At 43.2% G+C, this 17,039-nt stretch overlaps 1 protein-coding gene across 2 annotated transcripts in view; it reads left to right on the top strand.

Moving 5' to 3' along the window:
* The first annotated feature begins 289 nt into the window (after positions 1 to 289).
* Positions 290 to 17,039, top strand: part of LOC119177127 (alpha-tocopherol transfer protein) — a 59,526-nt gene continuing 42,776 nt past the window's right edge. The window contains exon 1 of one of the 2 annotated variants that reach the window (XM_075878146.1): positions 290 to 662. The gene's annotated coding sequence lies outside the window, so the exon portion shown is untranslated. The remainder of the gene's footprint in view (positions 663 to 17,039) is intronic. The other variant, XM_075878145.1, reaches the window with a different exon arrangement.

Genomic DNA, 17,039 nt, shown 5'->3' with positions numbered 1-17,039 from the left:
CTGACCTAATATAGAATCCTGCTATTCACCACAGCTGATGCTTATAAAATAGTGACAGTCTTCGAACAAACCTTCTACATTTATGACATAATTTTCCTTCTCCTCTACAAAGCCACAGCTATACCAATGATGTCGTGCGGCGAAAACGACTGCAGTTGGTTTTCGACATTGTTAACCGATAAACCTTCTCACCGAGAGAAAGGGAGTCGACTGCACCAGCTTTCCCCGGAGACCTCTTCGAGACTTCAGCGAGAAGAACCTGGAAAGGAGGACCATCGGAAACGCCGCTATCGGCGGTTGGCAGTCCGTGACCCAACTTTGCCGAAGACCATGCGCTCGCTTCGGCGTTACGCAACGTTAGCTGCCTGCCACGCCTCCACGCTTCGCCTCTTTCACCTACTGCGATGCGAGGCTTTCAGCGGCGGATTCGAGCAGCTCGCGCACGACAGCGTTGGCCTTGCGCACAACGCGCGGACACAAGGACATCGCAGGCCGCCGCAGACAGCGACCGGTTCTGGCGGCTCGGGAGAACATTAGATCTCTGCCCCGCAGATAAACAATATCCCACTTGCACAGCCAGCGGGACCCACGTGTGCACAAACATTCAACAGCACGCCGCAACAACACGCAATTCCTTCAGCTGTGCGGAACGGTTCCCTGCCGTACGTATCCTACATCTGTTCCGTTATGACATCCGGCGTGCGAAATATATAAGCACTATCTCGCGTGTTGTTTACCGTTCTCAGTGCCTTGTACAACGAATGCAAGCTTTTGTTGTAGTGGTGTCTGAATTTCAAAACTCGTTAGCTTAAAAAAATAGAAGATTTGTAAGGTTACAGTTGATTCGTGCATTAGGGTCAACGCGAACGATGAAAACAAAAAAAAAAGATGAAACGGAATTGGAGCAGAATGCGAAGGGTAAATATGTATGCCCAGCTATCACACGCCAAGAAAACAATCGAGGCAAACACCCACCCCTCATGTTGGAATATTTGGGTGCACGTTAAAGAATCCCAGGTGGTCGAAATTTCCGGAGCCCTCCACTACGGCGTCACTCATAATCATATGGTGGTTTTGAAACGTTAAACCCCACAAATCTAATCTAATCACATGTTGGAATAAAAAACGAACGAAGCATTCACTTCGTGGTTAGACAATTTTCATGTGATCTTACACTGCACAGGAGTGTGCACCATTGCAGTCATGTGCCTGTTAGGCAAAACGTGGTGACCCCATGAGACAGCGTCCAAGAAGGCGCGTAGACTAATGCTCGCCGATTGTAAGGATGATGATCAGGAGAAGCAGGATTTCAGGCAAGTGCTTATTTTGTTCCTTGCGATCGCCCCATCTTGATATGTGAGCACGAATTAGAGCGAAAGAGGGCATTTATAGTGGTTTCATAGTACCTATAAAGGCCTATTATTGGCGTTTGTTCCAAAATGCATATAAGTGCTTATAAATACCAATTTTCAAAATCGGCGCCTATATACGAACGCTATCGAGAGCAGTTTTAGATGGCCATACATGCATCGACTATTCGGAACTCTATGCGGCTCAACCTAGTTCAAACAATTAACTTCCAGAACTCCAGCCAGCGCTGCCATGATGACATGGCCCGAGTGGTTGGTGAAACCATGGAGAGCAATATATATATATATATATATATATATATATATATATATATATATATATATATATATATATATATATATATATATATATATATATATATATTAAATGTGTCTTAAGATGTCCACTGTCATGGAAAGGAATTTACTCAACTCGCGATTAGAACCGGCGTATACGAGGCATTCCTCCCGTCTTGTCTTTTAGCGGAATGGCTATCTGCTATAGCTGCCTTTCTCAGCCATGCCAAAAATTAACTCAGGAGTGTGTTGGTTCGACAGTTGGGGCACTTGACTGACCATGCTACAGAATAAATGCAGAGACCTTATTTTACGAGCCGGGCGTGAAAAGGCACAATTGCACTGCTATCATCATCATCATCATCATCAGCCTGACTACGTCCACTGCAGGACAAAGGCCTCTCCCATGTTCCGCCAGTTAACCCGGTCCTGTGCTTGCTGCTGCCAATTTATACCCGCAAACTTCTTAATCTCATCTGCCCACCTAACCTTCTGTCTCCCCCTAACCCGCTTGCCTTCTCAGGGAATCCAGTTAGTTACCCTTAACGACCAGCGGTTATCCTGTCTACGCGCTACATGCCCGGCCCATGTCCATTTCTTCTTCTTGATTTCAACTATGATATCCTTAAGCCCCGTTTGTCCCCTAATCCACTCTGCTCTCTTCTTGTCTTTTAAGGTTACACCTACCATTTTTCTTTCCATTGCTCGCTGCGTCGTCCTCAATTTAAGCTGAACCCTCTTTGTAAGTCTCCAGGTTTCTGCTCCGTAGCTAAGTAGTGGCAAGATACAGCTGTTATATACCTTTCTCTTGAGGGATATTGGCAATCTACCTGTCATAATTTCAGAGTGCTTGCCGAATGTGCTCCACCCCATTCTTATTTTTCTAGTTACTTCAATCTCGTGGTTCGGCTCTGCGGTTATTACCTGCCCTAAGTAGACATAGTCTTTTACAACTTCAAGTGCACTATTTCCTATCTCGAAGCGCTGCTCCTTTCCGAGGTTGTTGTACATTACTTTCGTTTTCTGCAGATTAATTTTAAGACCCACCTTTCTGCTCTCCCTGTTCAACTCTGTAATCATGAGTTGCAATTCGTCCCCTGAGTTACTCAGCAATGCAATGTCATCGGCGAAGCGCAGGTTACTAAGGTATTCTCCATGAACTCTTATCCCTAACTGCTCCCATTCTAGGCTTCTGAAAACCTCCTGTAACCAAGCGGTGAATAGCATTGGGGAGATTGTGTCCCCCTGCCTTACACCCTTCTTGATTGGTATTCTGTTGCTTTCTTTATGAAGCACTATGGTAGCAGTTGATCCCCTGTAGATTTCTTCCAGAATGTTTATATATACTTCATCTACGCCCTGATTCCGCAGTGTCTGCATGACGGCTGATATTTATACTTAATCAAACGCCTTCTCGTAATCTACGAAGGCTATGTATAGTGGTTGGTTATACTCTGAGCATTTCTCTATTACCTGATTGATAGTATGAATGTGGTCAATTGTTGAGTAGCCTGTTCGAAATCCTGCTTGTTCCTTTAGTTGATTGAATTCTAATGTTTTCTTTACTCTGTTAGCAATTACCTTTGTAAATAGCTTGTATACGACAGAGAGCAAGCTGATCGGTCTGTAATTCTTCAAGTCTTTGTCATCTCCTTTCTTATGTATTAAGATGATGATAGCGTTCTTCCAAGACTCTGGTACTCTTCTCGTCAGGAGACACCTCGTAAACAGGGTGGCTAGTTTTTCTAACACAATCTGTCCTCCATCTTTCAGCAGATCTGATGTTACCTCATCCTCACCAACAGCTTTGCCTCTTTGCATGCTCTCCAAAGCTTTTCTGACTTCTTCTATCATTACTGATGGGGTGTCATCTGGGTTACTGCTAGTTCTTATAGTATTAAGGTCGTGGTTGTCTCCGCTACTGTACAGATCTCTGTAAAACTCCTCCACTATTTTAACTATCCTATCCATATTGGTAGTTATTTTGCCTTCTTTGTCCCTTAGTGCATACATCCGACTTTTGCCTATCCCAAGTTTCCTCTTCACTGCTTTGACGCTTCCTATATGTATGTGCAACTGTTGGCGTATTTGTTCAATCTTAAACCATGTAAGTTTTTTTTCTTACACTATAGCGTCAAAGAGCTCGTTTCGCAAAAATTCAGGTGTCAGCGTCGGTGGCGGCGCCGAGGAAAATCGGCGTTGTCTGAGAGCAAAAATTTAAAATGATGCAATTAAATGAATAAGAAAGATCTTTGGTACGACCGAGGATCATACCCAAGCTTTAACTGCGTGGCAAGAAGGTGTTCTCCCGCAAAGCCACACCAGTGCTTGCTACTGCTTTGTAGAAAAACCCTATAATAATGACATGTAGTGGTAAGAGTCCCCTTAAAGCACCGTGGCGAAATCGTAGAACCACGCCATACATCCAAACAATATGTGAATCACGCAATGAGCAGGTGGTTGAAAGATGCGCAGCTGCGCCTTACGGACACGTATATATAGTGGGCACTTTGCAACTATACTTGCAGTGAGCATTCTGCAATATTTTGAGACGGGTAATATTACACGCACAAACATTCTGTTTCTTGCCTACCGAGCATCAAAGCCGGGCTATAGAGCTTGAAAAAGGGATGCGAACGAGGCCCGACTGCACACACTTTACTCTTTAAAGTGAAACTTAGGTGTCCTTCAAACTTTCGCTTTGTTTTATTAGATATACTGGTCGTGCACGTCTTTGTTTTGATATTATTTGCATTTGATGTAACAATTTATTGAGCCTGCATTTACGACGTTCAAGGCCCGAAGCGCGTTTTGTCTGCCAATTTTTGGCGCATAAAACGCATTTTTTTTTATTTAAAAAAATGTCTGATCTCTATTGGTAAGTATGGAACTGCCATTCACTTGTGGCAGACGAACCAAGCTGGCCCGCCACACCACTGATTCCGGGAATGTTGGTGCTCACAACTTCGCAAAATAACACGCAGAATGTTTAGGTCCTGTTCGTCCACTTACCGCGTTATTCCGCCTAAAACAGTGTCAGGCAACTAACGTGCTTGTTTAGAAGTTCAGAGGAGGACATATAACCCTATTCGTAAGTGCGTGAACATTAGTGAAAACCGGCGTGCCACAGCAACTCAAGAGTCACTGACTATTCGCCCTCGGTCCTTTATTTGTACAGACTCCCGTTTGGACAATACGCATACTGAACGACAGAAAATCGGTAGAAGGTACGCCAACTCGCCTTTCTATACACGCGGATGAACACACCCTGAATAAACGTTCACTTAAACACTGACCTATATATTTATTGTAATATGCTCATATATGAAGCTTTCTTTCCTTCTGATACGTTTTTAGCGCCGACCACTAAATAAACTTTGCATGTTTTATGTTGCATGCACGCTCACGCTAGTGATTGCCGATAAGTACATGCTAGCCGAATATCAGCATTCCTTTTATTAGCGAGATAGGCATCTGCGCAAACTTGCAATGGTCTTATTCAGATCTTCGTCGATGAAATATATAGGAGACAGAGGGAGCAAAAGCCACAAAGGAGTTACCCCACATGCGCACCGAAAACTGAAAAAAAGAAGATGGGTGATTGCAACCTGTTTTTAGTGCATAAATCATGTAAAAAGACACATTCAGTTTTATACTAAGTAGTGATCGAGGGGGTGCTTATACAATCTCTGCCACCTCTATAGAAAGCTTCAATCAGTTCACGAGCTGTGTTGTTTTTCTTCATGTTTGAGATCGTTTCCTTAAGTTCCGCTTCGTGCGTAGAGTTATAGATGATAGCATAATATAAGAAATTTTAAAAACAATCATCGCTCATCTGGTCGGCCACGAGATATGTTTTCAGTGGCTTCCAAGTCACGTAGAAGTGACAGGAAACGAAATTGCTGACAAATTAGCCACTGCAGCACACACACAAAAAATTCACTTGACACCAGCACCCGTTTGTTTCCCAGAAAGCAAGAAGGTTCTTTCCAAACTGCACCACAAATTATGCAAAAACGCTTGGTTTGACGAAAGTACAAAGTCTTCACTCTTATATCAAATAGATAAGTCACTCTGATTTTCACCTAATCAAAAGATCGATAGACCATTTGGCATGCTACTGCACCGTCTACGATTATATGTTGTATACACACCTCACTTTTTATGCAGCATTACAATAAAAGAACCTCCCCGCCCATGCCTGAAAGGAGAGGATGATCTTTCTGTTAATTAAATAAAGTCTGTTCATCATCATCATCCCCACACTGTGACTACTGTGATCACTGGTCATGATGATGCGTCAGAGGAGCATATCCTAATATAATGTCCGTAATATGATGAACAACGCGCCGAACTGAGTGATCACTTGAAGCGACTCGACAGACAACCATTTACGATTGGAAAAGTACTTGGGCCGTGGCCACATTTCGATAATCAAAGGTGCGCAGTGAGTACCTTCCGTGATTTTTTAAAGGACACAAGTTTAATTAACTGTCTTTAGTTCATAATAAACCTTTCCTCTATTTGCACGAACTCTATCCATAATGTGATCCCGATATATGAACTGGACTATGGCTGTTACAACCGGCCCCGCGGCTGGGCCGCGCCCCGAAATGCACGAACAGAGTAGCCAGGGCAAAAAGCGAGCGTTTATTGTCCGGCTTGGGTTTTTATAAGAACGAAAGGTAAGGGAGATAAGATAGAAGGCGCGCGCAGCGTAGACTGGCAGCGCTTGTTTAGCGGTGGCCAACAGTTCGTGGCAATGGCCATACATACTGAGCTCATTCATGCGTTATAAGCCCGATAGTATATATAGTATGTACATAGTGCCCCTGATTAGTTTTTTTCTTTTTCTATTCCAAATTTTTTGTGTTTTTGTGTTCATCTTGTACATTACTGTCATGATGTTGGGATAGCCGGCTCTAATGTAGCGTATACTTTCCCATAGTTTGCCAAATATAAATAAAAAAGTCCTTCCCCAGAGCAAGGCAAGATCACGTGCATGATCCAACACTGCACGTCACAGTGACTGCAGCACCCGAGCCTACAGTGGTGGGCCTCGTGCCCAAAGGGTCCCGATATGATTTCCGACTTTTACAACGAAGCTGCATGCCTCTACTCGCAAGAGTTTCGTCTCCATAGGTTAACTAACTAACTAACTAACTAACTAACTAACTAACTAACTAACTAACTAACTAACTAACTAACTATAACTAACTAACGAACTAACTAACTAACTAATAAATAAATAAATAAATAAATAGACGTGAGCAACAAAGGCGTAGGTAAAAAACGGCGTCGTGCTCGGACACTCTGTGTCAACGAGTAGATTATAAATTCAGTATAGACGTTCTCGACACCGCCCTTTGTATGCGTTCATGGTAAGCGACGAAGTTTGACTGCTATTAAGGATGCAGATTCTTAAATAAGATTACAGGCATTCTTTTCCAGAGTGTGCTCTACAGGTTCAGAACTATCACTTCGAGTTCGAAAAGACTTTCAAACATCTTCCGGACGAAAGGGAGATGGACGAATACGAGGTCGAGCTGCCGTGTTGCACGACCAAAGCGATGCGTCATGGCTATGAACACGTTGAGTCAGATGGTTGTGTTAGATTAAACATGCATGATCGGTTTGCAATAATAGACGCACATATATTGGCCATCGCTCCCATGAAGTTTCATTAGTTTAGAAGCGGGTGCTTCGAAGGTTGGAGAAGCGTCAGCCAGCCGCGCTCGGATGAATAATCATGTTATACTGACCATGGTCGGGGCCCGACAAAATATCTATAAGTATTGCAGTTTTCCGTTTTCTTTTTACTTGATAGGCGGAGCTCTAGCGATGTTGTCGGTGCAGAAAATGGCATCGGCGATCAGTAAAGCGTTCTAGCACCAGCGTCGATATATTTGATGTGTTTACGTCGGTTAGAGTGCCCATATCTAAAGTGCGTGAATCAAAATGAGACCGATGTGGCAACTCACCTTCCAACAACTATATACGTGACCTCTCTTCCCCCTGATTTACGAAGCGCGAAAAAAGAAAGTCATAGAGCTGCACTTCGAAAATTGTCATGTTTGACGCGCGAAACAGCACAATGCATGAGTTGCAACGCCACATTGAGAAAAATTGGATCACTATGTACGATCACTCGGTGCTTTTTAATACACTCGTAAACAGGTGGGGTGGATCCAGCTACTCGCTTTAAGGGGAGAGGAGTCACTTGAAATAAATCTGGGGAATGGGGGCGGGACTTGGTTCTTCTGTTTCAGCAGTTACCATATTCATAATACCCCATCACAGTGTAAATACTATTATTTTGAGTTTGCACTGGTTCCTCTCATTTGTCCTAATCGATGATAGAAGGTGGATGACAAGCGCAGAATAGAGGGGAATGGGCGCTGACAATGGCTTTGAGGGGGGGGGGGGGGGGTACCGCTTTTACCATTTCCATCTGACCTGCCCCTGAACTGAAACCATTTGCTTTTCGTTCGTATCTTCTCGTCACCCTTGTCCTTCTGTCTTCGCTAATGTTTAACATCGTGGATTATTGAAAGGAGAGCAGCGGAGTGTAGGGCCAATAGCACAGTCAGAGCAGCCTGCTACGCACACTCAGTTCAGGCAGGGAGTGCGAATCTATACGTAGTACGTGGTCACTGCGATCACTGAGATATGTTTAACCGTTGTCTACGTTTTGCAGAAATTGCTGCGTCGGCGTCGTAGGTTGTGAGCGATGAATAATCATTCTTTTCGGGATTATGAAATCGAGAAAGATGCAAGCAAGAAACAATAAGAATCTTCGGTTTGAGTGAGAGTCAAACCCAAGCCGTCTGCGGGGCAAGCAGGTTTCCTCCAACAGAGCAAGGCTATTGCATGGTCCTTCAATACCATGGCTATTGCTTGAAAGTGCTTCGGAAAAAAATACACAATGTGAATATCCTGCAGTTTCTTCACCGCATCGATATTGCGTGGAAGAAGAGCAGAATCGCGCCAGGTGTCAAAACACGAGAATTTCAACAAGCGGGTGTTTAAAAGGCACACCTATCACAATGCACTCAGAAGCATTTTATCATCATCGTCTGTAAAACATTTTAATGAGCAGCTGCATAGGTTCGCGTGTTGCCTGAGCCTGAAGGAGGCGTAGTGCACCCTTCACTGGTTCCCAAAAGGAATAATTATGGCTGCCTTCACTAATAATATACTTGACATCATGCGTAATTCGCTGACATTTTCTTTTTAGACGAAATTCTAGCGCAAAAATCTTTCTCTTGAATACGTCCCGAAGTTCGCACGCACGAAAGTCTGCACTAAAAGATAACAGCGCCATGCGTCAATAACGCTTCTTCAATAACGTGGTCAGTGCGTTGAACATTCATATAATACGTCATATACAACGCTATTACGGAGCGCACAGTAAAAATTTTTACACCCAGAAGGGTGTAAATGAGCTTGTCCCGTGGACGACACCCTAAGGGTGTTAATTCAGCACCTTACAAAAAGGGTGCTTTTTCATGCACCCTTAGAATAGGGTGTACATGTAAAAAAACTGTAGGGTGTTACAAAAACACCCTTAAGGAAGGGTGCCTTCGATGTCCATCACTTTTTTAGCACCCTCTGAGGAGGGTGCAAGAAGGGTGCACAAGGGTGTTGAGTGTCCGCCATGGCAGGGGTGCCAGTATTCTTTTAGACTGCACTAACAGATATCAGCATGCACTGATTACACACTACTTGAAGAAAGTGGTCCTGATTATCAATGGTGCACCACCTGTCGAGCTCCATTCATTGCGTCTGGGCAAAAATATAAACGCGTACTATCGTGTATGAACTTCTGCTGGATCTATATATATACTTCAAAGTATATGCATAATGCGCGTTACAAAAAATGAAGCCTTGCTGCCCTTGCATATTGCGTTTATTTAATAGGCAAATAAAACATAAACTTTTCTTCTGCCACACAACTTTTTCACCAGATATACGTTCACGTATACGTACACTACACATGCAACACCTCAAATGTTTATTATATTCATTCAGTTTCACTTCATTGACAATTCTTTGCAACATACAATTACACTGGTTTCAGTTTAGTATACTGCTTCAAGTACATAGAGACTACAAATGAAATATACGCTAATATATCCCTATAATTCTTTCAAGTATCTACAATCCCAGTGGTTTCCAGTTTAATACTCCTTCATGTACATAATCGGTTAATAGGAATGAAATACAGGCAAATATATACTCATGATTCTTTCAAATATATACAATCACCATGATTTCACTATATACGCCTTCATGTACACAATCATTCCCAAGAAGTGATGCACACAAAAATATATATGGATAGTGTTTTCGAATGTATACAATCACAGTGGATTAAGCTTTGTATTCCTGGATGTATAACAATTGGTTATGAGAAATGATGTACATGCAAACATATACGGGTTTTCGCACATATATCTTTAGCGAATACTTAAGAAACCAATACAATGATCAGAAACACAATAAGCTAAAAACGAACACAAAACTGAGTCAAAACACACAAAAAACAAAAGAGGTAATGCATAATTATGGCTAATGACACAGCTGGGTCACTTTATGCCAAATGTCCCAGCCATTTTGGCAACCATCTCAAATGTATTCGAAAAACTCGTGCTGCATTGAAAATAGTGAACTTCTGGAATATTTAGGAGAGGAAAAATATTTGGTCACGTGGCTGCCCTCTGAACTTCCTGGAATGCCGTCTAGGTGTTGTATGTGAAAAATTTTATTTTAAAAGCACCGCTCCTTCTTTCCATACGAAACTCGGTCTACGTGTTACGTAACAAGAGCTTAATTTGGGAGAGTTGGTTCATCGTGGTTGTGTGCTAGTCACAGCGCGACAAATTTAGGAAGAGACAGAAAGGACAGGAAAGAGCACCGACTGTCAACTGAATTTAATGAATGTGCTACGAGCGCTTTTATACGGAGTACAAGAACCGTATTCATGCGCGACGACACGTGTGAGCACTACAAAATAATCTTAACTGTGAAAAGAATACTCCCTCTCGGAAAGGATAAGTGAACGTGTAGTGATGCACTGATCATTGGTTTACCTGATAAAAAATCCTTCTACAAACGTTAAATTGGCATTAAGTAAACCTATTCTCGTGACGAATGGGGCAAGATTGACTATTCCTGTTGCTGTTTAGTACACACATTTTTGAAAGCTTGCAAGGGGTGGAAAACAACACGCTAATATCATATCTGCTGGCTATTTTTTCAATTGTGAGACACATGATGTGGTATAACATGCAAAGGTTTTGGTCATTGTTTTTTGTTGGTCCTGTCTTCTTTAACTTTACTTTCTGCAGGAGTGTTTCGCAAACGGGTGTGATGATTCTGTTGGGATACCCAGCATCTTTTAGTCTTTTAATCTGGTTTTTAAACCTGACCTCACCCTTGTGCTAACATGACTTCTGAAGGGTGGCCTGAGTACATGTGGTATCAATTCCTCTTTCTACTAATTTTGAATGCCCACTATGAAAAGGCAGAACATTCTTAGCACTCCTGGGCTGATAGCACCAGCCAATACCCCAACAGCATCATCACACTTGTTTGCGAAACCCTCCTGCAGAAACTAAAGTTAAAGGAAACAGGACCAAAAGAAAAAGAGAATGACCAATCACCTCTGCATGTCACATGGTACTATGTACATAAGGTGTCTCACAATTTTAGGAAAAGAGCCAGCAGATATGACATTGTTGTTTTCTACCCCTTGCAAGCTTTCAAAAGTGCATGTACTTACAGCAACAGGAATAATCAATCTTGCACCATTCGTCGCTAGAATAGGTTTACTGAATGCCAATCTAATGTGTATGAGATACCGCTAACACGTGGAAAAGTAAACATAGGACAAACTGGGCAATGCTTCAATGATCAAGCAAGACAGCATGCTTTAAATGTTAAGAAGGGCTATAGTAGTCTCATGGCCGGGCACCGTAAAGAATGTAAGTGTAGTCCTAGGTTTCATAAAACACGGTTTTTGAAAAAAAAGCAAGCAGAAAAATGAGAGATTTTAGAACTCTTTATTAGGAAGGCCAAGGATCAATGCATCAGTACACCTTCACTTATCTTTTCCGAAAAAGAGTATTCTTTTCTCGGTTAAAATTATTTTGTAATGGTCACACATGTGTTGTTGCAGATGAGCCCTGGTCTTGTGCTCAGTATAAAAACGCTCGTAGCACCTTCAATAAAATTCAGTTGACAGCGCTCTTTCCTGTCCTTTTTGCGATACAATTTTTATTACAGAAAAAATTTTATTTTCTTACAATTTAGGTATAATGATGAGTTTTCATTGTATCACAACATGGAGCAAATTGCATCTCAATACGGACCAAAATCACAATTTTGTGAAATTCGTGATATTTTCTCGTATGTTTCAGCAGCTTGAGAAGTCTAAAGATATTTTTTCCTCATAATATACCTTCTGTAAAGTAAGTATTCACTGCTCAGATATTCATACGAAGTGCAATATTGCAATAAAAAATGCAAACATAACACATTTTGGCTTTATTCTTGGAAGCGAATGTGGCAAAAAAATTGCACTATTATTATTCAGCTTCAAATACCTTACAGAAGCACATTTGCTTAACAGGTAGACCGAATTTGCTTTAGAAAAAATAAGCGGTAGTTTTAAAACAAAATTTTCCACAAACAGCACACAGACGGCATTATGCCAGGAAGTTATAAGCCAGCCACATGAACAAAACTTTTTTTCTCGCTGAAATATTCTAGCAGTTCAGTGTTTTCAACGCAGTAAGTCAGCACTTTTTTTTTTCAAATACAATTCAGATGGTCGCCAAAGTGGCTGGGACGTTTGGCATGGAATGGTCCAGCTATATTTAAGCAAAATAACTTACACAAATAACAATGTTTGTTCATCTACCATGACCACACTAGAAAAAGTTGTTCAGGCATTGTGACACTAAAATTTTCAGCGTCGTACTGCCTGAACAACTTCTTTGATAAACTCCAAACTCACGCTGAGAAAAAGCCGCTCAATCACAGTGGATGTTAAAGGCCTTGCGGCCGTAGACAATGTTGAAAATAAAAAAAATCAACTCATCAGTGCTGTCACTCCTTCTTCGTCATTACTGACACGGAAGATTTTTCGGTTATCCATGTGGAGGTTCAGGAAGTAGGCTTGCTCTAGGCTGGGGCCGGAGAGTAGACTACGCAGGACGTCAGCGGCACCCTCCCATCCTGTAATAAGAGCAAATATGACTTCTCATAAAAGGATGTTCGTGCTGTTCTGGCAGCACCATATATAAAGAATGTGTAGTGTGTATCCTTCGAAATGGCGTGTATTTGACATTACACTGAACTCGAAGCATACAACCCATACATTCCAATAATTTCGTATTATAAAGATAAGAGTTTTTCGAGCATACAGCAAATTCCCGAAATGAGATAAAGTTTAAGACTACAGCTCAAAAATGGCACTTACGAAAGCCTGAACTCACCTAAGAGTCAAATTCCTTCTAGAGTAGTGAGCCAGTGTGAAAAACAATTCCTAAAGTACAACGTTCACAACATGTAACATTAATCAAAATGCACAAGAAACTTACCTCTTCATGTACAAACAGTGAAGACATCTCTGCTTTCTCTTTTACATGAGAACAAATGATCTTGGGCGTGGCACTAGAGAAGAGGTCTGCAAAAAAAAAGTAAAAGATTTACTGACTTTAATCACGCCTCTAACAATCTGAGGAATTGTTACAAGTCACCAATCAGGGCAATTCCGACTGCCTCTATAAGGGCATCAAAAATGAACTATTTTCTCGTTCTTTCTACTCCCACAAGACGCTCCGTCAATGGAATCTAATCCAAATTTGACGCTGTGCTTCCTATTTGCCTGCTTTCTAGACGTAGGGCTGCGAACATGTGTTTTGTGCACCTAATCTAGCACAGAAATTCGTCATCTATAATTCAATGATCTTAATTCATTGTAATTTGATAAAAGATGTGATAGCTCGTCCAGTTTTTAAAGAGTTGCGGGCCTGCAATAGGCACTGCCTTGCACGTATGAAAGTACTTCTTTTTAAAAAAAAAATTCAAAGCTTGCTTTCAGAAAAAGCGTCTAGCATATTTCGACAACCAAGCCCATCCTCTGATGGCAGTCAGGGACACGCTATTAGCGATTATTCACTACGGGGTTTACAAACGTAACCCGTGCCTGAATACTCAGTTAAACACAATCACGCAAGTAAGAGCGCTCGAACGACACCAACGCGCGCGGACGCCGACTACGTTGCAGCAGCCATAGCTTATGCTAGAGCTACCGCAAATAGCTCCAATAGTCACGTATACTCTCTCGATTCTGTATAACGCCGAACATTATCGCAGATGAAAGCGAAGCACAAAAACAGCAAACAGAAACGAGGGAAAACAACGCACGGCGATGGCCACAACAACGCGCCTTTGGAAGTCTGCTAGATAGATCTTTCCCTGTTGCTGATGGCACTTGTCCAAAATAGCTTAAAAGACCGAGGCGCACGTGCTGGGAGCATCGCGGCATATCAGCACCTCCAACTATACCGTCTTTAAGCAAAAAAAAAAAAGCCATTTCGTACAGTGCGCCTCTGTACATAATTTTTGCTTTTTCTTTCTTTTTTACGCTTACACCTACAGAAGCATGTTGCACATTTGAGTATTAATAGAAATGTTATTACGATGTAGCCCAAAGCACATCTTAAAACAATATCAATCACTTTGTGCAGTGTAGAGACAATGTGCGATCAGCAACTAATCCCGCCCTTGTTAAGTGATCACATCACTCACTGTATGAGTGATGCAGGCACTTACACAACATCGCGCATAGCAGTGTGAACTCGTTAAGTCACACGTTTAATCGGGCATCTGCAACAGGCCCGCGAACGCATGCTGTTGTAAATGGTTGGCAGCCTACTTCGGCAGAGCTGCTGCAGGCGCCCAGCTAGCGCTGTATGATTACTACCTACGAAAACAGTACACTCACCGTTAACAGGCCCACGTTGTCCGTGTCCGCCACTCCATGAATATTCCTTAATCCGAGCGTCACTTCGAACACGGTGTCATGCGTGACCACCATTGAATATGCGCCTGTTCGCTAGCACACACACACAGCGGCCAAGACCCCAGACCAACGCAACGCATTTGAAAGACGATGAGACAGAGAGAGCGACGTTGAGATGGAGAAGGAGGAGGCACTGGTGGCGCCGCAGCTGTCGACGCTGGTGTTCGGTGACGCAACTATTCGCTTATCTACGCCGCCGTTGTGGGAGCAACGCTGGCCGTGGTGAGCGGGGTGGAAGGGGGGGAGGAGCTCGAAACCCGCCAGGACGGCGCCGAAAGGCAAACGCTATAGCGCATACGGCGGACGGCCGTTCGTCCCGGAATGACTCCTTGTAAATGGCAACTCTCCTTCCAGCCAGTCGCACAGCGACGCAGGCTATTTACCAGCCTCGGGTTCTTTGAGTATTTTGACGGAATGCGATTGCAGTGGGCGAAAAATAGTGAAGCAAACCTTGCGGAAAACAAAGTGCACCATGGAATGACCAGAAACAATAATTATTTCGTCCTCGGTGGCATTAGCGGGAGAGCATCGCTACACCTTTTTCCAGAGGAATTTCTTTTTGCATTGTCTGTGTCTGGCACTTCCGCGAATGGTGCCGCAAACTCTGAATGCGTAGTCGAAGCTGGAACAAATTAATCCACAGTCGCGGATGTTTAGAAGGCTTGCACGCACCACGAAACGTGCCGAGGTTGTTATAACAAACTTTTTGCTGACCACATGATCAGCACATAATTCCATATGGTTGCCCAATGAGCTAGCTAAGCACCTGTAGCAAAGGCAGGGCGCGTTCTTGTTAAACGTTGTTAATATAAGCGATGGTTGTGCATAAGTGCAGTGACAGCTTTCCGTGGGAATTGTTCATAACCCACGTTTTCGAGCGTAGAAGCACCTCAGCGTAGCTAATCAGCTACCACAGCAAGTTCGTAAGCAACGATCAGGTACGAAATTGTACAGCTGTTTTTCATGTACTGAATAGTCCGTGTACAGTGCGTTGACCACCGCCATTCCTTAAGCCACCTCCCATATAGACTCCCAGTCTGAACAGGTGTGGGACCTTAAACAATAAGAAGCAGTGCCTCCCCCCCCGCACACACACACACACACACACACACGAAATTCGAGGGTGCACGGGCTGATACACACGCATACGTATTCACAGGCGCACACACATACCGTATACACACATACGGCCACACACACACGCGACCGTAAACGCACGCATGCATGGGCGTACACATGTGCACAGGCACGCTTAACACAAGCACGGACTCGCACATACGCGCGCACGCACACATGCACGGGTGTACACACAATCGCGCTTACACGCACACACACCCACCCATACTCGGGCGAACATTATTTGTGTGTATATAATCCATAGCAAACATGCAGCTTATAACCAACGCTAAGGAAAGCTTTCGTAACATGGATTGCAGTTAATTGCCATTATAGATGAAACGCGATTTGCTTCTGCTGACATTCTGCTGTATTTGGAGAGCACCTTCACACATTCTAAGTCTAGGCCGTCATTTAACGCAACGTCCACATATTCGTGCAGTAGCTGCGCTGCTCGGCCGCCAATCCGAAGGTCGCGGGTTCGATGCCGGCCGTGGCAGTCGAATTAAGGCGGAGGCGAAAAGGTAGAAGCCTTTTGCACTGTGAAAATCTCTGCAGCCTTCCACTACGACGACCCTCATAATCATATCGAGGTTTTTGAGACGTAAAATCCCAAATATTATAATTATGTGTTCTTCTTATGCTGCATATTCCATCTGATGAATCGGCACCTACACCCTTCTCAGGCACAAAAGCACCCTTAGAGCCTATTTTAGGGTGCTATTGAGGCAAGCACCCTAACAAAGGGGTGCTTTTTTTTCAATCGACCATTTATGGGTGTTAAAGGGTGTTGCAAAGGGTGCTTTCTCGTAAAAGCACCCTTTTTACACCCTTTTGGGTGCAAAAACTTTTACTGTGCGTGTGTTTGCATTTATAGCCGGATACAACTTTAACGTGCCGCGGCATTGCTTCCTCAAAGGCGGACGCACACAAGCCTGCACAAATAAATAGGCACGCACTCCAGGCTGACGTGACGAGCTAAACTGCCAGTGACTCCTCCTTCCGAGAGCATTGCATGAGCAGGACTAATTCCTTAGTCACAAAAGTTGATCGGCTGTGGCGCTTAGGTCATCTGGGCTTGGCCCCTCCGCACATAACTTGTAATTAAGACATTTCACAATATTAGACCTCTCTTCTTTTTCTCCCGTTTTTTTTCTCCCCGTCTCCTCTTCTCCCTTGCCAAG

This window comes from Rhipicephalus microplus, chromosome X (genome assembly GCF_043290135.1).
Source record: "Rhipicephalus microplus isolate Deutch F79 chromosome X, USDA_Rmic, whole genome shotgun sequence".
Classification (NCBI taxonomy): domain Eukaryota; kingdom Metazoa; phylum Arthropoda; class Arachnida; order Ixodida; family Ixodidae; genus Rhipicephalus; species Rhipicephalus microplus.
This window is presented reverse-complemented; position numbering and strand designations above follow the sequence as displayed.